The sequence below is a fragment of the Solea senegalensis genome, linkage group LG1 (assembly GCF_019176455.1).
Source record: "Solea senegalensis isolate Sse05_10M linkage group LG1, IFAPA_SoseM_1, whole genome shotgun sequence".
NCBI lineage: Eukaryota > Metazoa > Chordata > Actinopteri > Pleuronectiformes > Soleidae > Solea > Solea senegalensis.
In genome coordinates, this window is record NC_058021.1 from 25,821,421 (window position 1) to 25,849,329 (window position 27,909).

Genomic DNA, 27,909 nt, shown 5'->3' on the forward strand with positions numbered 1-27,909 from the left:
GATCATATTAACACCAATATTGATTTTGTCTGAGGAGGGACTTCATGATGCTTAAATTACACAATACATAATGAATAGACTCCCGAATAAACGCTGGCTTTGTATTCGTCAGACTGACACGTGCATACACGCTCACACATAAACATGATTGTCAAACATCAGGGGAGTGTGAGATTGGGGTCACGCTACAGTGCTGATAGATGTTACACTCTCTCGCTCACTCGCCAGACACACACGCCAATAAAAATCGGTCCAGACTTTGCTTTACACAAAAGCACACAAAAAACAGAGCAGCTTTACTGTATATACACGTAGTTGTATGCTTGTGTTGCTTCTTCCTTGGATGCTACTTAAAGATTTTTTTTGCCTGTTTATCACACTGTCTATCACGGTGCTTCTTGCCCAATTCGTGTTTGCTGTTCCGCATCTCTGTCTGCCGAGTGGTATCTGGGATTCTGGCATCTTGTTTTTAGACCCGACAGAACAGACACAAACTGTACTTTGCCATCGGTGTGTCTGAACATGACAGCTGACTATCAGATTAAGATTACCGATTGAGTTGTGATTAACATGAAATAGTCCTTTATTAATCCCACAGTGGGGGGGATTTACAGTGTAATCGTCTAGGGATACACAGATATCGAAGAAATATTAAGGTATTGAAAAACAGAACAATACATACAGAGCCGAAGATGCTGAGATTTTCATTGGGAGTGACCAGGATGGACAGGATTATAAATTAATCATATTCAAGGGACTGCTGAGGTGGAACGGTTTGCAAATTAAGAAAGAGTCAAGGTTTGCGATGGCTTAGTCACATCTAGAGGAGGCCATGAGGGATAGGGTGAGATGGAGCCACACGATCTGCTGTGGCAACCCTTATAGGGAGAAGCCAGAAGAAGAAGAAGAAGAAGAAGAAGAAGTATTGAGAGGAAAGGATAGGATGAGTTTCTTGAGGTCTCCTCAGAACAGTGCTTCTCAATCAGACATTTAGGATTGAACTAAATTATTGATGGATTGATTGATTAAATAATAACATTAATTATTAAATCAAAACATGGTCTGTCTGCAGGTTAGAAAATGTCTGACTGAACCAAAATGAACAACTGATTCACTGTGAGACCAACTACACCGCGTCAGGCTTACAGAATAAATGATAAGTGAACTGCCAAAATAACACAATGGGTGACAGACTGACCAGACGCCTGACTGAGCGATGACTACTGCATAAAACACATGATTGACAGACCAAGTTTCCAGCTGACTGATCGTTATTCTTTTTTTTTGCTGTATGGTTGTTTTTTGTCAGATTTTGTTCAGACTTCTATTGTTTCTGTCCCCTGCAGTAGCGGCCCCTGTCCACTTCTACCTTTCACTGACCTTTTCCCTCACTGTTTATGCCTTCGTCCGCTGGGTATTTCACAGAGTCAGTGGAGGATGAAAGAGAGAATGACAGAGTGATGATATCTCCATCAAAGGTTCATTGCGGCACAGCGGGGTCTTTCCGCTCAGTGACGCCCAGATCAGAGGGCAGGTTCGTTCTGTGTGAAGAAATGTTCATGTCGCTCCAAAAGTAGGATGGCAAAGCCAACTTGGGAGAGATGGCTTGTTTGTTTCCAAAACCTTATCTGTGGTGCACAGTGTGGCTCTTAAAGCACAAATCAGATGTGCACATGTGCAGTTTCTCTTCTCCACGCTCTCTCACACACATGCACATACGCTACAGACTGAGCAAACAGAATGGGTTTTCTGAACCACAGTTTCTCTGCAGTTGGATTAAATAAGTCAGCATCGGGATTTGACTGGCGTGAGGATTTTTGAACCATTTTTGACTTTGCCTCTTTACCAAGTTTGTCACAAAAAACATAAACAGCAAAAAGACAATCATCAATATGTGTCAAATATAAAGCAGTAGAGAGAAAATGACAAAAAATGTGGAGGCTCCAGTCATTTGGTGGCAGAAACACACATCTAAGCTGGTTCAGCACACAACAGTAAATGAAAATAGGTTGAGTTAAGTGGAAACACAAACAGTTTTTATTTCTTGCAATGGCTCAGCTTTTTATTTTCTTTGGAACTAAGATTGCCATGTGTTCTGTTGTCTTCAACCCAGCCACAAACTTTCTTCTACATACTGTATTAGCCTCAGCTCAACAGTATACTGTAAACATACGCATTACACTTTTATGTGTGTGAGTAAATGATAATATTGCGTACTGTGCAAATGTCATTTTATGCTATTTAACACCAATGTTCCAGTGGAATTGCTTTTTTTTTTTTTACTGCATTCTACAAACACTTTAAATTGCCATTACAACACTTGTGCTATGTATTTTAGTATTGACCCAACAATGTATTGACAACCATCTTTGAACAAATCAAAAGGAAATGTGCAATCTAATTGTTTTCTCTTTTTTTTTCATTTCACAATAACCATAGAAAAGAACTTGGAGGTTTATTCAGCTGTCACAGCTCCAGACTTTTTATTTACTCCTGTTTTAGTTATTGCAGGTTAAACATAATAATGTCCTGAAAGAGTTTTTGGCACTTAAAAGGGACTCACAAACTCATTGTTTGCACATGTCTATCCTACTGTACCTTCCCGTGCACGTACTCTATCTCAGTCTGAACTTCATGCTGTTCCACCAACAGCTCTCGGTTGAAACTGACATTATTTGAACAAACACTGGATTAGTTTTCTCCTGTTGGAACAATAGTCTGCGATTCCAATCTGTTGTTGGCTTTAGAAAGATTTGAGGAAACAGAAAATGTGCGATCTGCTGCATGTGTATGAGGAAACGGAGGCGCTGAGGATGAGGAGCAGGAGAGAGGCTCTCTCTTTAGTGGTTTGCCAAAACATTGCAATTCCTCAAGTTCAAATTGACTCTCCCAACTTCCTTTGAAACGTATTCAGTTGGAAGTCTCAGGGTCAATTTAAGATATTGTCACCCTCCTCTGCCCTTGAGTAATGACTGCACATGCCGACTGTATATATTCTTTTACACAAGCTGAAAAACACAATGAATATCACACCAAAGGCTGTGTAGTGTGTCCATCTGGGACATGAAGTTCATCACACATGTCTGCTGACACAAAGCCATGGAAACACACTGAACACACACACACACACACACACACGCACACACTGACTCTCCCTGCTCAAAAACACACCCAGCAATTTTATCCATGTCCCACCCTAACTCTACGGAAGTTCCCAAATCCTGCTGTTATTTTTACTCAACCGGCTAAAGCTCTAGCACTCTTATTAATGCGTTTCCACAGGTCCGAGTACACACTGCACTTTCACAACACATCTCCAGACGAGGGAAGGCTTCGACAACATGAAAAAAAAAAAGTGACGCCATGCCTGAGAAGAGAGAAACATCTGCGTGAAAAGTGCTCACACGCCACTAGACAGCAATTACCAGCATGACCTGGCACAGTCTTTCTGCTTCATGACTGCCGGAGGTAGTTCAATACGACCTGTGACTTAAAACCTTAAAACCATCACTAGCAGGGTAGAAGTTTGAATATAGAGCAGGACTTTCAAAACTGCTCCATTCTAAATTTAGGTCAAGGTACAGCAGAGTCATGACTTGCAGGCGCCACAGCCACCTTTGTAATTACAGAAAATTAATCATTTCTCAGCTCAGGTTTCTCAGTTGGTTTCTCCCCAGCTTTTGGCAAGGGCACAATGAAACTAGATACACAGAGTAACCTTTTCATGTTTTTTTTTTTTTTATTCAGTAAGAAACTGTCTTTTTAAAGGTGTGGTTTGACATTTAAGCTTTCATGACTGCACTGTAAATATGAATATCTCTAAAAGCCAGCTGAGCTGATTTAGCTGCTCGCTACATTATAAATCCAACTAAAACCTCTTAATCTCAGTATTAAACATGATTTAAAACACAATTACCATCTTGACTAACTAACTTGACTAACTAACCAGGTAGTGGCAACACACACTATTTTTCCAACACGACTCTTTGCCAGGCAATCATTACCTAACCCTTATAATTATTGGGCTTTAGTAGTGCTGGCAAATTGTCTAGTCTCCTGCATTCCTCTAATCCAGGGATTCCTAAACTGACGATTTCTTAAAAAAAAAAAACCCTTAGGGATTAGAGAATGTAGTGCAGTGAAGAGGATTCATCGAGGTTTTGGTTTTAACTTATCAGCGGATGAAAGGATCGAGTGACAGGCACATGGTTCAAAACGGTTGTATTTAATCTCTGTGTCTGTTTTGGGAATATTGTAGGGAACCAATCATGTCTCCTGTCTTCAAAAAATCCCAATGGATTGCTATCATAATGTCCGATTAGCAAAATAGTAAGATAAAACAGTACTTTTTGCTCCGCATTACACACGACGAGTCAATCACACTTGCCAGCCTATACATATACACACAAAAACTGGAGTACTGGGTGGGAAAACGACACTTGTAATGACATGTCACCCTTCATGTCAGTGAGTACAGATGATCATTACTCCTTTATTGCTTTAGTGCACACTGTTGCTGCTGCTGAGAGACGTCTTTCTAACAGGAAAAAAAAAATCATGTGGCTCACCCAGGCACTGATCAGCTATTGAGACAGCAGCACTGACACGTACCCTGCACCCTCAGGCTACTGTCAGAGCTGCTCTCAATGTCAAAAAAGCACTGTTCACAGGGAGCAAGTTGTCACAACAACCTTGAAGCACTGGAGTGGCTTAAAGCTCAGTAAAGAAAGTACGTTTTGTTTTTTTAACACTGTCCCCATAATACAACTCACTGAGAGACGATGTTTCCACAGGGACCACGGGAATGCAGAAGCAACCTTTCATGGCCAAAGTCATTGATGACTGACTCGATGGCTTGATGTCTAACAATGCTGAACTGACTCATAACCATAAGATGAAAAAGTCCTCACCTAAGAGGGGATCGAAACATTGCCCCCGCGAAGAGTTTTGATAATGTAAAACGGCATCAAAGGTTTCAAAGCTTCTGTTCTCCGTGTGGTGCATTAGCGAGGCCACTCCAAACACGGCGAACACCGTCACCCGACACCGGATCAAGGCAGCGGCGCAGAGATGGCTCAAGATTTAAGGACTAAATAACTCACTGCACATAAAGGAAACACAAACATTACTCTCATGCTCACATATACACTTACCTGGGAATGCAGTGATAAGGGGCATAAAGCCCAGCACTGAGAAATGGTGACATTTTTAAAGCTTTAATTACATGCTTGGCTACCGGGTAGCTGACTGTCTCACTGGGAGCAAAATTACACTATCACTGTCTACAGCTGTGCACAGACGCAGGACTAAAAGTGACACAAACACACCTGCCTCCTGCACCTCTGAAGTGAGGAAGCACAGTGTGGCGCACTGGCTGTTCTGCTAATATCAAGGGTAAGCACTAACTATGGGCACAGCTCATTGATCTATACTTCCAAAAGGGCACAGACATGCCTAAGAGAAGAATGAAATACTACCTTAATGCTAACCAGGCTCTAAATGAAAAGAAAATGACAGTCTTCCAAGGGTAAATTCCTCTTATTGTGCTGACAATGTGAAATCAGTCAATAGAGACTTTTTCTTGGTTCTGCACAGAGTACTGCAGTCTTGAATCATCCAATTACTAATATTGTAATCAATCATATCAGCTTTCGTGGCGACAGAATATGACGTTGGGGAATGATGGATGAAATGTCTTACAGATAGATTCCACTGCAGGGAGCCTCTTTGCTGCACACACTGGGTTTCAGCTCGTGTGTACTATTGCACCTTCTACAGCAAGGGTGGAAAAAAGTTATAAAAATATATATTTACTCACACACTGAAGTCCAGCATGAATCTGAATGTACAGTATGATGTGAGGCTTTACACGTTCTCTTAAAGCTGCTAATGAAAAGATCACAGCGAAACCGAGAAGGTGGTTGAATGTTTTTTTTCATGCTCACGTAATAAGTTAACTTTAAGAATAGTGGATTTAAGTTTCACACTTTTTAATGTTAAATATTCTTTGGCTTGAAGGAAAGTTTTCATTTATATATCTTCACATAAAAGTTCAGTGATTCTTTTTCTTTTGTCAAATAATATGTATGAATATGTAATTCAGCCATTTATCTCTGAGATTTATTTGACATGGATCTGATCTGTCATTGAGGTTGTCCTTCTGAAGCTTTTTATGGGCCATTTTCATTTGTTCTCCAACTTGTATGCAGCCGTCTTGCTTTACTAGCGCAATGTTGGTGTTGCCTCCACCTGTTTAGACATAAAAGCATCACTTTCCTGTGCGACGCAAGAACGTTGTTACGATATAAACACCACTATACTGAGAAACTCGTGTGGAGCTACAGGAATTATGTGAACTCGTTTCACAGTGGTTTGAATCTGGGTCTCAAACTCACCACTTAATATCAAGTTGTAGTGAGTTATTTCTGCATGTTTTTTTTTTTATGAATATATTAATTTTGTATCATAAATACATTTATATTGTGAACTATTTATCATTCCATATCAAAACAAACACTTTTATTTTTTTAAATTATTTGAAATATCATCACAAATATGACTATTTCAATGTCTTTTTCTCAAAACTGGCCCCCAGCTGACCAAACTAGACACACCAGGTCATTTGAGTTTGAGACGCCTGGGTTAAAAGCGCCACACTATATTTACATACTCAGGTGTACCTTTTTAAATGAGTGGGCTTCATGTTATAAAGTTATCCACAACAATACAAAAAAGCTAAAGGAAAAATATTTCAAACATAACAGTTATAATTTCCTTTTAAACTCTGGTGCCTCACTAACAAAAGTCCAAATCAGTCAAAGCCAAAAGGAGGCGGGGAGCAGGGAGTGTTCTGTCAGTCTTCTATAATCAATTTCCCTATGTTTCTTGCAATCACCACATCCAAGATAACAAGCCTAACAGCCTGCCAACATCTACAGCCCAGTAATTATATGCCTGAAAAACAACAACAACAACCACCTCTTTGGCTGGAAACAAAAAAAAAAACAGACACACACACACACACACACATCTCAACACACATAAAGGACCTACAGATGGGGAGGGATTCACAGGAAGCTGCCTTGAGATGACTCGTCTTACACTGTACGAAGAAATGTGGCAGGAAAGATCGTAAATTAGCTCTTGGCTCCACTGGAACCAATTAATTACCCGGGCATATGCATGCATGCATGCATGTGTGTGTGTGTGTGTTTCTGTAGAGTGTCTGGCCTTTGTAATATTCCCATTAATACCAGAAACAGACACAGAAGCAGAAACATATTACATAAATGAGAAGGGGAGATGAGTTTGGTTAACGGCAGCTGTTTTAAAAGAGAAAGGATGCAGCAAAAGTAGTCATTGAGTGTGTGTGTGTGTGTTTGTGTCTGTATTTGTTATCTCTTTAGGACATTTTCTGGTATAAACACTGACCTTGTCAGGACCAGTTGTCCTCATGGAGACCAAAACCTGACGCAAAACGTCATTTCTGAGGACCTGGTTATGTTTAGGTCTCAGATTTGAACTGTGGTCTCTGCTTCAAGGCTAGAGATAAGACTCGTTTTAGGCTGTCCAACTCAATGAGGAGCTCAATGTGGTATCCTAAGTATAATCAATACGAAAACGTATGCGTGTACACTGTGTGGACCAATTGTCAAGCAAACCTACACGAATATGTCTTTGCGGACATTTTGGCTGGGCCACACTACTTTTTGAGGATTAAAACCTGGTTTTAGGGTTGGATAGGCCACCCAGTGGTAAAAATAGGATACGACAGGACCCTGAAGCGCGCGTATACCAGGGTCCGTGATATGTGACGTGTGTATTCGGTGCACGCGGCATGTGCGTGGAAGTATACCGGGGTAATGCAATATGACAATGAGTGTCCACACAAAGACAACAAACCAGTGTGTGTGTGTGTGTGTGTGTGTGTGTGTGTCCCTCTGAGCACGTCTCCCACGGGTAAACTGGAACAACAGAGGAGCAGAGTCGGATGTGCAGCCTGCAGGCATCCGATGTGATCGTGCCTCTGCTAGACCAAGCAAACACATGTACTTGTACCATCACCCTCTGTCTTACCTCTCTCTCTGTCTCTTTGTCCCTCTATCTGTCTCTGTCTCTCTCTCTCTCTCTCCACTTCTCTTTATGCATGTGCTGTTAAGGAACGTGAAGAATTGTCTCTCATCCAGAGCTGAACGGACGAGTCCACTCTGTCAGGTGAGGTAGGTAACCTCCTCAAAAACAGACACGAGAGATTTGCAGCCACTCTCAGAATCCAGCCTGCACTCCTCAGCCCCAGGCAACGTGTGCCTCCGTATCTATTAAGGCCACGTTAAAGCAGAAGCTTCTGTCAAAGTAGGGAAAGTACAACTTCAATAATTCTTCCTCTGCAGTATGAGTCCAGGGGAAGACTTCGTCGAGCAGGAGGTGCATTTATAGACAAGCATATTTGCATAAAAATAGACACACTTTGTGCACACTTTATGCGTTGTAACAGATGATGAAATATTGTACGCAGTGGAAGCAGCTGCTCATTAAATAAGTTGAGTGTTGCAGTAAATATCGACCTGGAGGAAGTTTGATGTTTGTTCACACGCTCACGCACACAGGAAGAGAGAAAATGTTTGTAGTTTACTAAAAAGAGTGTCACTGTAAATCAACATATTCCCCGTAAATACCTAAATTCCAGTTGAAAATCCCTCTTGGGGTCATGGAATGCATAATTTAAAAATGGCTAGTTAATAAGCTTATTTACATCCTGTGAAGATGGGGGGGCGAGTAAATCAAATCATTTGTGCTGTGTCTTTGAAATTCAAACATTAAAGAGGATAACTTTTAACATCAGGGCTCAGTGATTAGGAATCTGCTGGGAGGCGGTAATTGCATTTCCGTCTGTGTGATCCAGTGTATTTTCCCCGCGAGAGAGAGGCCGTTTGTGAAGATGCACAACAAACACTCGCGTCTCGCAACACACTCTCTAAGGGGTAAAACCACCAGTGAGGAAGACGAGGGGGAGGCAGTCATTTTAATAGAAGGGGAGATGTCCATCATTCTTAATAGAGGTTTTCTGTAGAGAATCCAAACCCTCATGACATCCAAAAAAAAACTAAATGGTGAAAAAATGAAACAACAACTACTTTTGTTCATCACAACCTACGACTGCAATTAACCGTCATTCTGAAAGTTGACAAGGCATCAATTATGGAAAACTCTGCTAATAGATCACGCAATCAATCAATGTCTCTAATTAATTACCTGCTATTAAATTTAGCTTGCGGTTGTTTTAGCTGCAGTAGGCGCTGACTAGCACAACATCAGACACAAGCCTCTTTTGTCACGATCTTGGCAGAGATGGGTATAAAAAACAATGTGCATCCGCTCCACGGTGTAAAAAAGATGCACAATGACGGAACTATCGACAACATCAACAAATCAATTTGTCATTCTCATTTTCTCATGACATTGTATCCAATTATTATTGACCACTTATGGTACTTTGAACATAACAACATCAACAACTCTCCTAAACTGTGTTACTGTACAAGATAATGTACAAATTCAAGACCATAACACATATGACCACATTATTATCTACCTCCATATCAATAGATGTCAATTTTCAATGTTCAATGTTCAATGTTTTCAACTCTTTTACATTGAAATGGTGTGCAAAACATTTTTTAATTGCAGCATCATGATGGATTATCAAGATATCATTTTAATTTCTCATCACTAAACAGTGACAAGACTTTTCTCCTGACCGGACTAGAAGTCCCTGAGTTTGAGACCCCTGATCCACATGCTTAGGTGCACTGACTTAATGACAAAGGTGTCCTTCACCGTGAGCTCATTAACAAGCGTGACAAAGCCTTTTGTGCAGGTACATTTCTTCTGGAAATGCTAGTTGGAAGGTCGAGAGAAGCAAATTGGAGCATGCGTTGACAACACATCGCGGTTAAATTAGGCTTTTGCCCTCACATAAGTGATACAGAAAATCATAGCAAATGTGAACCAACTAAAGGTGAACTACGAACATCACTGTCGCTGTCAGGTTGGCATTTACATAGGAGAGCATACAAATCTGATTATATACATAGCAGCATGGGGATGGGGGATGGGGGGTTGCATATTAGAAGCAACCACACTTTGTGGACAAGGACAGAAGGTTGGCCGCATCACATTTCCGAGGGAAATCAAGAACTGAGGCTCGTGCAGATGTATTCTCCTTGTGCCATTATTGATGTTGATCCATCTGCGTGTCACGCTGCACTCTTACTAATCAGGTCTCACTGTAATATTTCCACACCGTCTCTCTCTCTCTCTCCCTCTCTCTCTGTGTGATCAATGACACTCTGCCCTCCTTCAAAAGCATGAAACTTCAGACAGGAAAACGTGAACTGCACAGTTAATCCACTCCACCTGAGTGGATCGCTAAATCATCAACGTGCCACATTAGATGGACGGGGGGATGAGAAGAATATAAAAGAGGATACAAGTAGATTATAGAAGTGCAGACCACACACACGGGAGAGTTTGAGAGATTGTCTTCATGTATAGGGATCAACAGGGTCAGTATTTGCCCTATAGCTCTATCGAGCAGATCAGGTATCAGCTAAAATTGACAGATCTGCATTACAGTAAATACAGTTTTATCAAATCATCACTTCCCGAACGTGCTCTACAATGAAAGCATTTTTTGTGAGAAGGTAATGGTAAGCCTTCATGGTATAAAAAAAAAAAAAAAGAAGAAAGGTAAAGTGCTGAAAATGCTTTTGCTAATGTAACTTAGGATTGATTTTGTATAGTGTGGCTAAAAGTAGAGTTTAATTTTGTCAGAAAGTCCCTAAGTGCCTAAATGGGCAAAGTAAATACAAGTGAAAGCGATGACATGAAGGTGATGCAACTGGGAAAAAAAAACAACAAAGGTCATGGTAATATTTGTTGGGATTTTTAAGTCGGGATAAGAATTAAATCACAGATGAACACTTTTGTAATTAAAGGCGCATGGAATTAAGCTGGTGCCTTTCAGTTTGTGATGAAAAAACGAGAGAACTTATTGGTGACTTTGATACATTCTAACAAGTTTTTTTTTGTAAAGAGAACAAAACCAAAGTCTCTGTATTTCCTATGACTCAGGATGAGTCATATTTAACCAGCACGTAGTCAGCAAAGAAAGGTGCAACACTTTATTTTAAAGTTTGAAATTTTAGTCATTTTTTTAGACATAAAAAAGAACTTTTTTTAAAATAATATCTTTGTTTGACATGTTACATCAACCAGCCATGACTAGTTTGCTGGAGGTGGAGGAACAAAGTAAGAGAGTCTAAGGTACGGATAGACGCATGAAAAAGTGAAAGAAAAGTATAATTGGAATATTTCATTATTTTACAGAAAGAAAAAGCATCAGGGGTAATTAAGAAAATATGTCTTGTTTGCTTATAGCTGATGACTAAATATATACTTTGACAGCTAACATTAGAATTGTTTATAAGACAAAAACTCTAGTAAAATTTCACAAATAAAGCCAAAGAAATCACGCATGCATGAAAAGATACTGAAGAGGCAACCAATTCAAGTACAGACACACCAAACACATGGATTCTTCAAAACAAAACTCCCTCCTCAGCTGTACAGGCACAAGTCTTTACAGCCTTGAAGCAACAAAGCGGCTTTTTAAATTTTTTACGACACACATTTCTGAATATTTCACAACTTCACAATCAGACAGCTAATTGCAGCCCCCCACACTTTACACACCACCACCACCACCACCACCACCACTGCACACATGCAAATACGCTGACAACACAACACAAGCGCCCTCTAATTGACCTAAATGAGCCATGTAACAAACAGAAATCACTTTGATAATGTGTCAACATACACACACACACACACACACACGGATGCACACTGTGTCTGTCAGAACAAATCTTATATCAGACAAATTATGTAGTGCATCATTAACATTTGTCAGTCTGGGTAAAGCTGTGAATAGTCTATAAGTGTTATAAAAAGCATGTGTCAGCAGGTATATAATAGAAGAGCAGGCGTGTGTGGGGGGGTGTAAAAGCACTGTTGGTGTAGGTTTGGTGAGGGGAAACTCCAAAGTTTTGGAGGTCTCTATTTCAGCCTGACTGAATTCTCTGAGCCTCCATGACTGCAGGCTCCACAACACGCTCGATTAGGCAGGTGCCCTCTCTTATAATGTCTTTCTTTTAAAGCACACATGGTGTGCTGGCAAAGCCACTCCCACCGTGTCACAGGTAAAGAAAATAAAACCATCAAGTCAGCAGTAAATTCCTAGACCAATAAAAAAGACACAGAAGCTGGTGTGTGTCTCTGTGTGTGTATGTGTGTGTAGCTGTGACAGGTCTAATTTAAGCCCACAGCTAAATATACAGTACAGTACAACGTTGCCCCTCCGAACCCTGTAGTTAGGCCTTTGATGGCTCAACATCAAAGCTGCATGCCATCGCTTTTTAAATCTAATATATTAATTCAGTTTCTATGTTTAGGTTCAGTCTTATAAGAAAGAAGTTAAATAGCTCACACATACTCCGTCGAGCTGCACAAGACACTGGGCTCTTCAGATTTTGGTCGACTGGCCTACATCCCCCCCCCCCACCACCACCACCCCAAAATGATGGTATGTATTACTTTGAAAACACCTTCCTGTATCATTATAATAACAATTACAGGTTGTGGTCCTGATTAACACCCCCTGCGCCGCTCTAAATCCCCAGGAGTCAGTTGCAAGAATACAGGGCGTATTTAATGTGTGGTCTCCACTGTTGTTGACACACCAGTCATGGGGTCCATCTGGGATTGGTTGTAGGCCAAACCAGATGTTGCTGTTTGTATTTGTGTTTGCTGTGGTGTGTGCGTGTGTGTGCAGGGTTTCTACCACCTTAAAGTGTGTGTGTGTGTGTGTGAGGGTGTGGGTGTGGGTGTGGGTGCAGCTGTCTACCTGACCCAAATGTATCTATTACTGTTGAGAGGCTTCTTCAGCAGCGTGAGAGTATTTGACCCACTTGTATAGATTTGTTTACTCGCATGTTCCTCCGTGAGTCGGGGTTTTTACGCCTATGCTTCCCCCTTATTTACTTTTGTGTTGTGTTTTAACACTCGTCAGAGTGTTGTCTACGGACGGTATCTGATCCTAATTATTCGGTTTTGCAGCTGTTTCTCTCCGTGTTGATAAGGCATTGGTGTTTTTTATGCACAAAAGTTCCTCCTGCTGTTCGGTGCTTGAAATTTTGTACTAAGCCGGAACGACAAATCGATTCAGAAGCTAGGCTATCCAGTAAAGACGTATCTATTATTTTATAGTGAAATATAGTGACGTTTCTCAGATTGTCTCTCTTCTTTGTCACAAATCACTGCAAACATGTGGCCCACAACAAATATCTTAGACTAACAGCCAGAGTCAGATGTTTTTGCATTTCTTCTTTTATCTCTTCTTTTATTCCTCTAAGGAAATCATAATGGGAATGGTTCACTGTCTCCTGACCTTTTAGAATAATTAGCACATAAATTAGTACTGCTAGTGTTGCTGTTGTGTGATATGTGACTGACAAGCACGTAAATCTACATTTGCAGGGATTTACTCTGTTATGATCACAAATAACATTAAAGGGCCACTATTGAGCTTTTTCTTATTTTCTGTGATAATGGTTTACAAAATACTGTACATAGCTTTTAATTTTAATTTCCAGCTGCAGGATAGCAACAAACCTAGTGTGAGTGGCAGATTAGCAGCAAATTAGCAGCACAGATCTGCTTATTTCTGATTACCTTGGTATAATTCTGTAATCCCTACCATATTCCCACTTGCACAAAGGGCTAAATTATGTTGATTTTGTACAATTAGTCAAATACAGGCAGACAACACTTTTTAGCTCTTTCTAGATTCCGCCTCGTGTCATTCTAATGCAGAAGCGTTCTCCAATATCACAGAAACCCAAACGTGGATTATCATATCTTATACATTGATTTGTTAAGTGCAGTCAGTGGACGAATTTAAATGTATATGTGCGGGGGACAGTGTCTGAACTGCAAAGCAATTTGTGTTCCAGCTGAACTCTCCAGCGTGTTTGCTTGGGTGCCTGCATATATTATGTATTTGCTGCGTATAGCATATTATTTTGTTTGAGTGAACATATGCAACGCATGCATTCATGCATATGAATAACTGTGTTTCAGTGTTCGGCAAAGACCATCTGGGAGGGGAGTTTAAACAGCACGACGTGGAAAACCACACTGGTTTATTATTTAGTATTTTGGCCAGCGCCATGTTGGACGTTATTCCATTTCCACTTGCAGCTGAATAGAACGGAGTCACACACTTGTTGCAGTCTTCTGGTCTGACAAATTAAGCCCAGGATGTAGAACTGATGGAGCAGTTAACCACCAGGGGGCAACTCCACTGGGTACAGAAAGAACTCTGTTTGAAAGGAAAACTATGAGAAAATTAGATTTATAACGTCAGTAAACAATTTCTTGACGAGTTAATGGTCTCATTCTCTCTAGTTCCAGGTCTTCTTCGGAAAAACACTTACATTATATTCTCATTTGAAAGAAAATAGATGATAAAAACAGTACATGAGTGAATACCAGTGTGATCCACAGCTGGTATCATCAACTGGAAGACGTCATTTTTAAATAAAGTCTATGAAAAAAAACACAGCTTCACTGTTCAGTATTTATATACAGTAAATCGTAAATACCATCCAGTAATGCTGTGACATTGGATAGGGACATATCATGACTGTTCACACCCACATCTGCACCCATGGTGTCTGCCAGTGAATTCTTGAGGGCTCCAGTCTGCCTGAGCTGTCTGGCAAGACTGAAACATGATGAAGTAATAGCTTTAACTGTCACAGTGACCTACTCTTCAAAAGGTAAAGCGAGGCGCAAAAGACTGGAGAGGGAGAAGGGGCGAGAAAGTCATTTGAGGTAGATTACTGGAGAGCGGTGGGCGATAATGAGAGGAATAGAGGAACAAAGGATGAGGAAGGTGCAGGACAGGATGAGCAGTAGAGGTTGGATGAGATGAAATTAGGGTATGGGGCAAGGATAAAGGAGGTCGGAGAGGGGTGTTAAAGAGGTTAGGCAAGAACAAAAGGAGAAGTGAGTGAGGAGGAGAATGGGGAGGATTAATAGAAGTTGAATTTTAAAGAAAAGGAATGAAAAGGGCTGTAGAGTTTAGAGGCACTTCAGGGGAATGAAAGAACGATTGGAAAGTGTGGCTTCACTGTGAAGACTGGGATTTCCATAAATAACACACACCACATGCCAAAAAAGCTGCAATGCCTCACATCTCTCCAGCTCTGTCCAATATGTCATGTGTCTGGGGAGCAGCCCCACCGAGGTAATTGAATCAGGACATGAAAACAACGGGCTAACAGGGGCAGGGTGAGGTGGACAGGCGCAGCTGGAAAAGCAACGGTTACCCTCTTTTAAACGTAAGGGAAAGGAAACACCGGTGGGACTGCGGTGTCAGAAGAGCTGACTTTGCATGGCCTTTCACAGGAGCCACAGCTCCAGGTGCAACACAGTGACGATCTGTTTTCTGCAGTCCTCCCCTCTCCTCTTTTCTAAGACCACCTCCACATAATGTCTTGTTTCCTGGATTTGCGTCATGTGAACTGCAATCATTTGACTGTAATCATCTATCATGGTGTGAAAACTCAAACAGCATGAAAATAAACCAGTTAATAAACAATAATGGCCCAGCTACCTTTACAAGTTAGAACAATATTGCAGGGAAACAAGCCAAAACTGCTTTAGAGGCAGCTTAAAGTGGTCTGTTTGCAGTGTGTTCTTATCTGCCCTTATCAAGCAAAGTCCTGTCAGTGAAATGGGGAAATAGCCTGTAAAAAACTTCTCTGCTCATCCTTCACACTGGAGAGAATATGGACCTAAAAGTTAAATCTGGAAGCAGCAAGTAAATAAACATAAACAAAAAACTAGGTAAATGAGATGACTAGGAGGGGAAAAATGTCTTAGTTGTGGTTACAACTGAGCCAGACTGTTAATGTCTGCACTCTTTCTACGAGACGGGACCTCTGAGCTGCCTCATACAATTATGTTATTCTCCTGAGGCTGTGAGGGTGGGTGTCTGCTTTGTGAGCCTGTGTCTGGAGGTGATAAAACAGCAGAAAGCACATAAATAATGACTTAATGATCTCCTCCACCCTCAGTTAAAATGATGACGGTGGTGTTTTCCAACACAGGACACTGGTGTAGAAATCCACATGTGGTCTCCAGGTGTGCTGAACTCCAACTCTTAATACTTCTTAACCTGCAAATGCACTGGATGTACATCCACTTTGTCCATCGTTTATTATCCCACCACTGCCGTAAATCCATCTCGATATTTATTTCTTACTCTTTCTTTTTTTCCATGTCATACCGTCGCAGTTGTGGAGTTGTGCATCTACAGCGTGAGAAAGCTTTGTGCCCTAAAGACAATGATACAGCTGAATGATCCGCATTTATCAATCCGTCATGTTGCAAGTCTTTCAGCACTGAGTGCATGAGGGGGTTGGTTTTTTTTTTTGGATCTGGATGTGTTAGAAAAAGGGGGGAGAAACAGGTAATTGTGACTGGCAGACTGTGTGGGACCAGATGCGGAATTAGGTGTGTGGCTAAATTATAGTGCACCCACTGTGGCAGAAATAACAGCGTGATTTGTGTAATTGTTTCTTTATGTTACGTTCTGCTACTGCTGCTTTACAACAATGGCGGTAAATCATGTGACTGTGCACTGCAATTAACATCATTTACCTCCTTCGCAGGAACCGCACGATACAGTGAGATGTTGATGCAGACTATTTTTATCAAGAACATTTTTCCCCCCTTTTCTGTTGATTATTAGTATTATTTGCGAACACCTTGCAGCTTCTAAAAAGCAAGATTCCTATGCAGGAGTCCTTCAGTTCACACAGTGAATGGCGGAAAATGTGACCTGTCAATTACTGTAATTGCCTCAGTTAAAAACTGATGAACCCTAAATATATGAGGGAGTGCGCAATCTGGGTAAGAGCACACATGTGTGCACATATCTGCATGCAATTACTAAAAGATCTCGCGTCTTTTAAAAAAAACAGACAAGAAGAAACGTATATTTGGAATGAGCAAATGTTAAGTATGATATATGGGGCTCTGAGATGGGGAGCGGGGGAGTCAATGTGGGTGTGGTGCTCCGCCGACGACAATGATTGCTTGCAGTGGAATCCCGTGTGCACATGAGACCTGCCACTGCCTGTGGGTGTTTTGGACTGAAACCGTTCCTGGAAACCATCAGCACTGTTGTATCTTGGCCATTAACACACACAACAGTGCCTGTTACACTGAAAACAAATATTCCTGATGTCCTTGGGTAAGTTACTGTATCCTATCCCTGCACTGCGACCTTCCACATCAGGAGGAGGGCGAATGAAAAAAAAAAAAAAAGGTTATTTTCCTCTGGGGATGAATGAAATATTGCACAATCTTTTCCAATGCAGAGTAAGTGGGAGGTTTAGAGCTATAATGGGGGGGGTACACGTTCCCTTTCCCTAAAAACAATTCTTAATGGCTTGAAGATTTCCAGCAACATATTTCAGGTGCTTTTAACACCAGCAGAAGCAGTGAACAGGAAACAAAATCAACAACCTTTACTCACACAATTACCTTCCGAGTCTCAGCAGCTTGATGGTGTCTTCATTTAGTTTTCTTTTCTCTCTGTGTCATACTGTATGACTCCTGTTGGTGTACTTTTCTAAATTCAATAGAAAGACGTTGTTCCTGTGGGAAAGATTACCCCCTTTTACCAATAACTGACGCCGCATGGACGGGGGGACCTTTTCTACTGTAAGAGCCTTTAGGGAGGAGCGCGGAGCACAGAAGAGATCAGAATGCCATGGGGCCCTCGTCTCAGAAGGGCAGAGGTTTATTTTTAATGACAACAAAAGCGCTGCAACAAAGTGTTGTGATATGGCAAGTTCAGAGGAAATGTATCCTGTGTGTAGGAGTTCCCTCCCTCACTGGAGTTCTGTAAAGGCTCAAGTCCAAAACAACAGCACAGGGTTTTTGTTTTGTTTTTTAAATGATCTTGACTTATCTTCATTAACAGCCAACGCACAGGTACGCAGTGGGGGCATCGCTTCTCATTCACTTTGAATGGAGCAGCTTCAAGTGTTGCTGGGTCCATTGCTTACACTTGTGTGCGGCAAAAGTTGAAAAATGTTTCCCGAGTGCCGGGAAAAAACATGTTACGCACAATGGACCAACACAGGTGCTTGCCAATCAAATCACATTTATGCATAGAGCTCAAACGGAACTCAAGGTTTTTTTTCTCCCTCTTGCCCCTAACAGTGTTGGACACAGCTGACACCACATCACACCACATCAATAAGCAAGGTTAAAAAAGTCTTGCTATTTAATCAGCCGTGACTGACACTGCTCTCCAAAGGCCACCAAGCATCGGGCCTTCCCACTGTCAAGCATTAAAGCGATGGATCTGTGAGAGTCTGCCATAAGGATAATGCCTTCTTTTTTTTTTTATCCTGTCCCTTTTGGTCACAACTCGCAGTAAACCAGTGTTCATGTGTGTTTTTGCATGTATGCACCAATCGCCCCCACAGCTGTACATGTAGCTATTTAAAAGGGCAGCAGTGGGGGTGGCTGGGGTCACGGTGAGGGTCATGTCTAGTCAAGCTGAGGTCAGCCACCAGGAGCGGACTCATTCCTGAGAAAGTGAAACAGAATCCTTCACGTTGCGCTGCTTGGAGTGACCTTGCTGAACTCCAAGCGCGCGGACACGCACGCACCTGAGCATATAAATAAACTCTAAGTACTTGTACTCTACATGTTTGGGTATTTTTGCTGCTACGTTTGCTTTGTTGTGGTTAACTATTAAGCATTTATTTGTCGATTTCATCCTTCTGTGTTTCACGCAATCACTCTGTAAAATATACACTGCGTGGCGCTCCAGGGTCTAACACTCAGCTTTGTTAAGATCACACAACTGAGCACAGTATAACACCTTGAAATGCGTGCATACTCTGGGATGTGTGTTTGGTTTTTATTCGTATTTTTACTGCAAAAGTGAGAAAGTGGGGAGGTGTGGACGGGTGTGTGAGTGGAGGTGGTGGCACATCTCATCTGAGAGAATCTTTAACAGTCCGCTCCAGTCCCAACAGGGCAGTGCAGCAGAGGAAGCGCAGGCAGCGAGTCAGCACAACCCTTGAACGTAACTCACTGCTCAGGGGAATTCATGCAACACAATAGAGCCACAGCAGGAGAACAGAAACACTCTAGTTTCACGAGCAGCATAATCAGACGACCGCATTAGCCAAGCAGCACTGTTTAAGGGGAAAGAAAGACACTCTCAGAATAACTGCATTATCTTCTCAGCAAATGACATCGTTATCGCCAAAGTCCAGCACCTGGCTAGACTTGTAATAGGCCTAATGTTTCACAACAAAACATCCTTTGAACCCAAACTCCCACTCTAGCGCAAAGGTATTCTAATGACCATTATACTTCACATGCACGGAGGTAAAGAAAATAAAAGTCAAGTCCACTTCACACACTGTAAATGTGCACTCATCAAAGTAAGGTGCTAGCGGCGCTCGTTCTTCTCAGTGGTTTACTCAAAGAAGAATGAAATGTTGTTCAGCGCGAGAAGTGAGTGGTTTGTTATTCACCGTTCGTGGTTTAGATTAGACCACATGTCCTCGGAGTGGTTTCACCTTCAGAACTGAGGAGGCATTGTATCCACGACTGAGGTAGACTACACATTCACACTGCTGCGCTACACAGAACTCTGAAGGGCATGACACATGGGAGTCCCATGTCTGGAGTGTGTTAGACAACGCTCTGTGTGTGTGTGTGTGTGTGTGTGTGTGTGCATGCGGGAGCATTCCACCGTTAAGACCACAAGATTGCTTTCTTGTTTCTAGCTTTTTACTGCGCCTTCCTTTCAAGGACATTAGTTTAGTTCCAGACAAACAATGAAGCCAGCAGTCCCTCAGTGAAACACTATGTAAATGCATGCTGCATTATTAATGCACCAACTGTAGTTAAAAGCAAGTGTAGTTTCCTTGGGAGTGAGAGGTGATACTGCACAACAACTGATGTAGCTCCATCTTTGCTCTTTGTGACTGATGTTCACTTCTATTGATTTTTGACATTTGAGGAAATCGTTTACATGGAAAACAGGCAGATGTGGTTGCATTTCATTTTATTTTATTCGTTACAGCCATGAGCAGTGTCAGCAGTCGTCCTCTCAGGCTTAACTAAGCAGTTAAGGTGCAGTTCTCAGACCACTTAAGTAATATATTACTCCGTCCTGGGTATTCAAATCTTACTTACTCACTTCAGCAAAAGAATGCTTCAGCAAATATCAGCTTAATATACTCCCAGAGTTAAAAGTAAAGGTACGGATTCTGCAAAAAAAAATTGGTTCCTGTCAGTGATTCATTATTATTCATGAGATTATTTGAATGTTAATACTGATGCAACGGTGCATGAGTAGTATTTTCCCGCGGTAGGCAGATTATCTTCTTTATTCCAGGGCATCCGAAACTCGGGGTTGCTGCCCAGACAAAGGGTCACAAGATAGTGTCATGTAATGAGTATTATGTGGTAAATAACTGGAGGGGATTTCCTTTAACAGTCTGAACTTTGAGAAATATTGGGTAATCATAATGTATTCGGCATTTTAATGTAGAGACATTGTTTTACTCTCTCTGCTATGACTTAAATAACATCTGCTTGAACGATGTGACATTTTAACACTTTAATCTCGTTTGCTAAATAAATGCAGTGAAATGAATAGTATAGTATGGGAATGTTGTGAGCGTTGTAAAGGAGCATTAAAATTTAAAAACAGAGTAGGTCTTAAGTACTTTCAAATGACATCTAAGAAGAGCATTTGACTACATGTGCCGAGTTCCATTACAAGTCATTCCTTTACAAGAGTGCGTCAAATTGAAGCCGCGTAAGTGAGGGAGACGGGTCCCCTTCACCACCTTCATTTTTTTCTTTTCTCTTCCTCCACTCTCTCATTTGTCCCGTCTGTACCACTCACTCGTCTTTCCTTCGTCTTTCCTGCGTCTGCTTTTCTCTTCCCAGCCTTGTCCTGCCCCGCCAGTGTCTCTGTCCTCTCGTCTATCGAGACCACTGACGGATGAATCCAGCAGACAGATGCCTCAGCAAGACCTCTCTCTCCCCCGGGAGGAGCTCCTGCTCGTATATATTTAACAATTTCTCTCAAACCCACTCAGCCAGGCTGACTGCACGTCAGCTCTTGTATCAGCCCTTCTGTCTCTTCATAATTCCTCACCTTTTTGCTTTCTTTTGTCCTTTCTTTTTCCATAAAAATGCAGACACCTCCCCTCTTTGTCTGGGAAACCTAAGACCTTATCTTTTCACCTCTATCTGCTCTGTCTGATCTCCCTGTCTCTTTTTATATCTCTCCCCTAATCTCCCTCCATATCTCACTTCCGTTCCCATTTTTTCCTGCAAGGCTGAAATACATGTAGTGGGCCGTATTATCTTTCAGATGGTATCGCAAACTTTTTTATAGGGTTGGATAAAAGGAGCATAGCACTCTAATTTTGTTTTCTCATTCATCTGTGGCGGGGAGCCGCCTCTTGCGACCCGCTTTTGAGGGTATTTCTCTGATTACCCCTTCGTAATGATTTCAAAGTAGAGATAAATGTTTTCATTTGCTGAAGATTAAAGGATTTTCCGTATTTAGATCCTCTTCCTGAACGAATTAGAGCTTTTCCCGTTGTTTGCTGCATGGCAATATTGCTAAGATAGTTGCAAACACAACACATCAAAAGAGATTCTTATCGTGTAATGATACGCTCGGTAAAGATGCAAACGCGAGTCCCGGGAGGAGTGGAAAAACTCCGACCCATGAAAGACTTGTTTCTTTTTGCTGATATGAAAAACATGTGGAAAACACATAAAACACCACATGAATAAATACATGGAAAGCACATGCTTTAATAATAGGCGCAGGCTGCTAATTTAGCGGTGACTATACATAGCGAGTTTCAAGAGTCTCACAGGAGGCAGTCCAGTTCTGCTCTCACCTCAGAGGTACGAGCGGCAGCCTGGAAAAAAAAAAGAAGCTCCCATAAAAGAGAAATATACGAGCTGAGCACCGCTATCAAATGATCCTCTCATTCATGCTTCACACTCATTCATCTCCCAGAGAAATACAGCTGGGTGACAGCCTGGAGACAAAAAATAGGAGTGTGTGCATGTGTGTGTCCGCGTGTTTGGTGACAACTCATGACTTATTTCACCCTTCAAATGGCCCCGTGACACTCAGTCAATAAACAAAGTCCAGCGAAACCCCTTCACTCTTTCTTCCTCAATCTCTTCATTTAGGATCCTCTTTTCACCTCTTCTTTCCCTGACTCATTACACATCGTCTCTCTCGCGCTCTCTCCCACTTTCTCGTCTTCACTCTCTCCCGTCTTCTTCTCGCCTGCAAGTGCAAAAGTGAGTATGTCCAAACTCCAAGTTCTCAATAATTGCTTCTCCTGTTGTCACAGAAGTTTGGGCCCATCTCTGTTTAACCTTTCAAACATCCTCTTGGCTTGATCCCCAGTGAAAAAGAGGCTTTGGGGATTATTTAATCGTGACCCAAATAGAGTCTGTCTCTCCTTCCTGTGCTAGCATCTTTGGGTGAAAGACAGATTTCTGTGGCTATTTGAGTGGAGTTTGAGGTTGTTGTGGGGAGCGGGACAGCGTCAATGTAGTGTGGTTGAGCAGCGCTAATTCCCTCTGACATAAAGACATTAGACTGGATGTTTTACTCAAACCACAGATATTCATTCTCAGATCCAAGTCAGATCCCATAATAGTGCACACAGTATCAGTCCTGAGCTTCCAGCCGCTGCACTGTGGGCTCAAATTATTCCGTACACCTGCCTCTGTGCTGTGTCTGCTCTTTAGCGTGCAGTGTGAAATTACCACAGCTTCCCCTGCCTGTTTTACAAGAATGTTCTCACTGAGGCAGGCGCGTTTTCCCGTGTTTCTACACATGCACTTTTTAGCGCTTCATTTCCAACCTCTTCCACTAATCAGTCTTCATTTTGTGCCTGTGCAGCAGTAAACTCACTTTACACCGCCGACCTAACTTTATGGTTCACCATCGGTACGGCAGCGACATAACCATTAACCAGCCTTTTGTGAGAATGATCAACAAATGCTTGCACTGTGCATCCCCACTTGACAACTTCCTCACAATCTCTATGGCAACAGTCATGACACTTTGGCCTTTAAAAAAAATGCAATAGCATGGATGATAAACTTTTATTTTGCCAGCTTATTCTTTTCCTTTGTGAATGTTGGGCACTCAAATCCCCTGCAGGAAACCTCAAGGTAGCCATAGCAACCTCACACCACCTCACTACATAATGTGAGGTTGTTGGAGAAGAAAAGAACGAACTGTTGACTTCCACCCTGACAACATTCCCTCGTGTGTATAGGCATGGGTCAGAAATAAATCTGAACACGATGCCACTCACGCAAAACAAATAAACTCAAAAAAACACACTAAAAATGAACCTTAACACTTTGAACCAGTCTCTTCCAACATGTGGGATGCTCCTCCGCAGCTACTACAATCTTCAAATCAGGAGTGGCAGGAGGAACAAGGGGAGGAATGAGATAATGGCAAAGTGGTTGTGATGTATAAATAGCTTGTGGTAGTGAACGGAGCTGGGAAGTACAGCACAACTGCAGCTATTGCCTGAGTCTCAGAATTTACTGTGCATACAAGCATTAAATCATCCACTGAGGAGAATTTGTAAAATCAGTGCGTCCGTGCAATTCACAGCCAATAAAAATCGGATCTTTTGTGAGGCTGTGTGTTACAACGTCAAACAATCCCTGAGCCCCATCCTGCTGGTGTCAGATAAATAAGTAACCAAAGGGCCTTAAAGAGCACAGAGGGGCCACAGGGTAAAGGCTGTTTAGTTTACACGTGCATGACAATGCCTTTCACTTTCGCTCCCAGCACGGCTTGACCCCATGGGGGACGCCGAATCACAAAGGTCGACGACAATGGGCCTGTCATTCACTCGGTTTCTATGGTGACCACACAGCCCGCTGGGGCTACTTGGGTCATTTTCATGGAGAAATTTTAGCATAAACACCAATGTTTATGCTGGTGTTCTGTGTCAGCGCTCAGGCAAACTCCCAACACAGCACAAATATCAATCACGCTAATCATATGTGGCCCCGCAATGTGTCGCTGGCTTCAACATTACGGCCTCATCTGGATCTGCTGCTCATCTCTGGTATGAATCCATAAGTGATCTCTGGGGTTGCAACTAACACTTCCTTCCATTGATTTCCCTGTCCATTGTTCTTCATTTAACAGTGCTCTCTTACATTATCCATAAAGTGTCAGAAAAAAGTAAAACAACACGTCATAGTTTTCGAAAGTCTAAAAATAGCAGATGACGTTTCCTTGTTTTGTCAAATCAATAGCCCGATTAAAAGTAAATGTATATTTACATAAAATGTAATAAAAGTATTCATGAATATTTTATCAAAACAGTTTTCTGTCGATTAATCTATAAAGTTAAGTCTATGAAACATTAGAAATTTGTGAGTGTCCATGACAGTTAATTTGCATTTGTGATATGATATGAAAAAGCAGAGTATTTACCTTTAACGCTGTTAATTTACCAATACATTTACTATTCAAAGATTAATTTTTCTGACCAAGTCACCAATGACGCTGCATGTTGCACTTCTAATGGTGTTTTTCTTCATGGAGCGTTTCTCTTGAGCTTCAGCTGCAACAGAAATTGACCACTGTGGCCAAAAGGCATGATTTCTTCTTGATTCAACACTTTCACTCCATCCCTCTCACTCTCATTTGCTGCTTCTTTTTCATTTCTTTTTCTTTCCCTTTTCCACCCCCCCAGGGATTTTAACATCCGACATCTAATAAAGGCCTGGACACAGTCTGAGTCCAAAGTGATTCTACCATCTGGATGAAGGGGCACGTTTATTTATTCTTTTTATTCGTGAGCACACGTGTGATGGGATGGACGAGCCACATCACTCTTCCAGGACTCGGGCAAAAACAATCAGAGAAAGGTGAGCGTATCAGCTAAATGCCGTGTGGATCCTTAAAGCCAGCACAAATTAAACTCCTCCAGAGCTACTGTGTTAATACCAACAGAATGGAAACCAATGTTCTCTGTGCTTGAGTACAAATTTGCATGTTCTCTAACCTGCTGCAGGGATGTGAAGAGACAGGTACTGAGCCCAGAGCGAACTGGGAGGCAACTGAATTCATGAAGCCACAGACATACATCACTGTATCTGCTTAAGCTTCCGCTATTGTGCAGTGCACTTGTTCTAATCTTCTTGAACACTCTCGGGTACAAACGGTAAAAGTGATACTTTGCCAGGATGATTTTTCTAGTGAAAATTAAATGCTGCTGCTGCTGCTGCTGCTGATGTATGTTTAAAATGTTGGGGACGTAGGAAAAGTTCAAATAACGCTTTTGTGCAAATAATAAAAAAGGGAAAAAAACTGTACAGTTAGGCATAAACCTTCAAGGACGTCTTGGCTCTGATTCAACCATTGTATGAGTCTGAGGTTTATGCTTTGAAGGTCAAAAGTACTCATACAGGGATGTGTTAAATAAAAGAAGAATGTCTTGCTGTGATGTAAAATTCTAGTATTATTCTGTACAAGATATGTGCATCTTATAAAAGGCCACGTAGCTACCGTGTCTCAATAATATATTGAAAACAGGTTCATTTTGTAGAATGAAAACCTTTGGTTTAAATACAATGAAGGGTTTAGACAGACACATCTTAAACGTCACATAAAACCAGGTACAAATCCAGCCGACACAGCTTTGTTTGAAATATACAATAACTAACAAAAAACTACAGGAGCTTCTAGGAAACTATTATGTTTGAAAATAAGTTATTTTAATTTGTCTAATTCTATGTGTCTCTCACAGTGCACTGCAGTGAAAGAACAAGACAACAACCTATGTCCGAGGCTGCTCGTGACGACAAAGACACTAATCAATGAAAGAATGTGGCCATAAATGCAAATAAAATGAAAAAGTGAAGAGAGAAAGAGAATTTGCTGAACATAAAGGTTTGATGGAAGCTCTCAAACAGGTGAAGGTTGCACTCTGCCAGCACCACCAAGTGGCCAAACACCGCAAAATAAAATGCTGAAACTTCTAAAACTAATATTTACGTTTTTTGGATTTTGGATTTGTGGACGCGTGCAAGGTTCGTGAAGGACGGAGACATTTTCCAACACTGCAGCAATGTTTGTCACCTCTGTAAATATCCCACATGACAGAAACAAAAACGACTGCGTTTGTTTGTGAGAGAAAACAAACTAAATGGCTGCAAGAGCCTGACACACACAGTGTCTTACAAGAAAAGCTTGTGCGCATGCAGCCCATAATAAAATGCGTTTAGACTCACCAACTCCCGTTCATCTAGCAGGGATTGAAGCTGCGCGTCTTGACCCGGAGAGCAGAGTGGTGAGGGGGACTCACGAATTAAAGATGAGCTGCTGAAATATCCGCACTTCTGATTGTCCTCTGGTCAGAAACGGACCTCGAGAAAAACTCCGTCTCTCTGCAGTGATTCCACAGCGCGCGCTGTCTCGCTCCCTCTCTCTGTGTGTGTGTGTGTGTGTGTGTGTGTCTCGTCGCCTCCAGAGCGCAGTGTGCTATTTCTGCTCCACAGTGGAGCGCTCTGTGCCGGGGGCTCCGCGGCGCACGGTTTGTAATCGGACACCGCACTGTCGCGCTGCGCCTCAGACAATATGCCTCCGCTCTGTGGAGCGAGAGAAAGAGAGAGAGAGAGTGTGAGACGCGTGCGTGAAAGAGCAACGACACCGAAGAAGAAGAAAAAAAACACACTCTCACACAAAAACTTCCCTTCAACTGACACAGCCAGTGCTCGTGCACACAGAGCCAAGAGGAGTGCAAGTGTGAATGTGTCCAATGCTGCTCTCGGTCACAGCTGCGCATCTCACGCGCAGGGTTTTTTTGGTGGATGAGGAGTGAACCCCCCACTATGCGCGTCCACTCCAACAGCGAGGGGAGACGTGGCAGCGGCGCACAGCTGTCCTGCAGGTGGAGGAAGAGAAAGAAGACACGCCGCTAACTACAGTGTAGCAGCTACAAGTGGGATGAGTGGGAGGTTTTGGACACTTGGGGCTATTTTGACATTTTCACCCCACTGTGCATTTATGTTGCTCTGTGGATTCTTTTTTTTGATGCTTCTTCTTTCTCTACGCTGTATATCCTAGACCAGTGTTTCTCAATCCTGATCCTGGGAACCCACTGCCCTGCTCCAACACATCTGATTCAAATAAATGGGTCGTGATCAGGCTTCTGCAGTGCGAGCTGATGTGACTCACACACACACACACACACACACACCTGTGGTCAATTGAGTGTTTAATTAACCAATGAATGTTTTTGGACTGGAAGCCGGAGAACCCAGAGAACATCCACACACACACGTTAGGACCGGGTCCCCCCTTACCCTAGATCTTAGGGTAAGGGGAGATCTCGGTTTTAGGGTTAGGGAGTAGAATTGGGGTTTGGTTAGGGGTTTGAGTGTGTAAATGTGTCCCAGGTTTTACTCATGTTGTGGGGACCTAGGTCTGTTTACAGTCACATTATGGGGACTTGTCCTCCTTATGGGAAGGAAATGCAAGTCCCCATAACTTAAATAATAATATTTTAAAGTGAAGACATGTTGTATGGTCAGTAGTAGTTATGGTTAAGGTTAGAGTAAGTCTCCTGGAAATGAATGTAAGTCAATGTAATGACAACCTTGTCATGACCAGTAGTCCTAAACCTGGTCCAAATGAGGCAGAACTCA

General features: G+C 42.0%; 1 protein-coding gene across 4 annotated transcripts in view; it reads right to left on the reverse strand.

Annotated features, from left to right (window-relative positions):
* sema5a (sema domain, seven thrombospondin repeats (type 1 and type 1-like), transmembrane domain (TM) and short cytoplasmic domain, (semaphorin) 5A) overlaps window positions 1–27,087 on the reverse strand; it is a 118,036-nt gene extending 90,949 nt beyond the window's left edge. Inside the window, exon 1 of one of the 4 annotated variants that reach the window (XM_044031845.1) lies at window positions 26,494–27,069. The gene's annotated coding sequence lies outside the window, so the exon portion shown is untranslated. Of the gene's footprint in view, window positions 1–5,153; window positions 5,277–26,493 lie in introns of those variants that run through there. The other 3 variants (XM_044031820.1, XM_044031828.1, XM_044031836.1) reach the window with 3 other exon arrangements.
* Window positions 27,088–27,909: the final 822 nt, after the last annotated feature.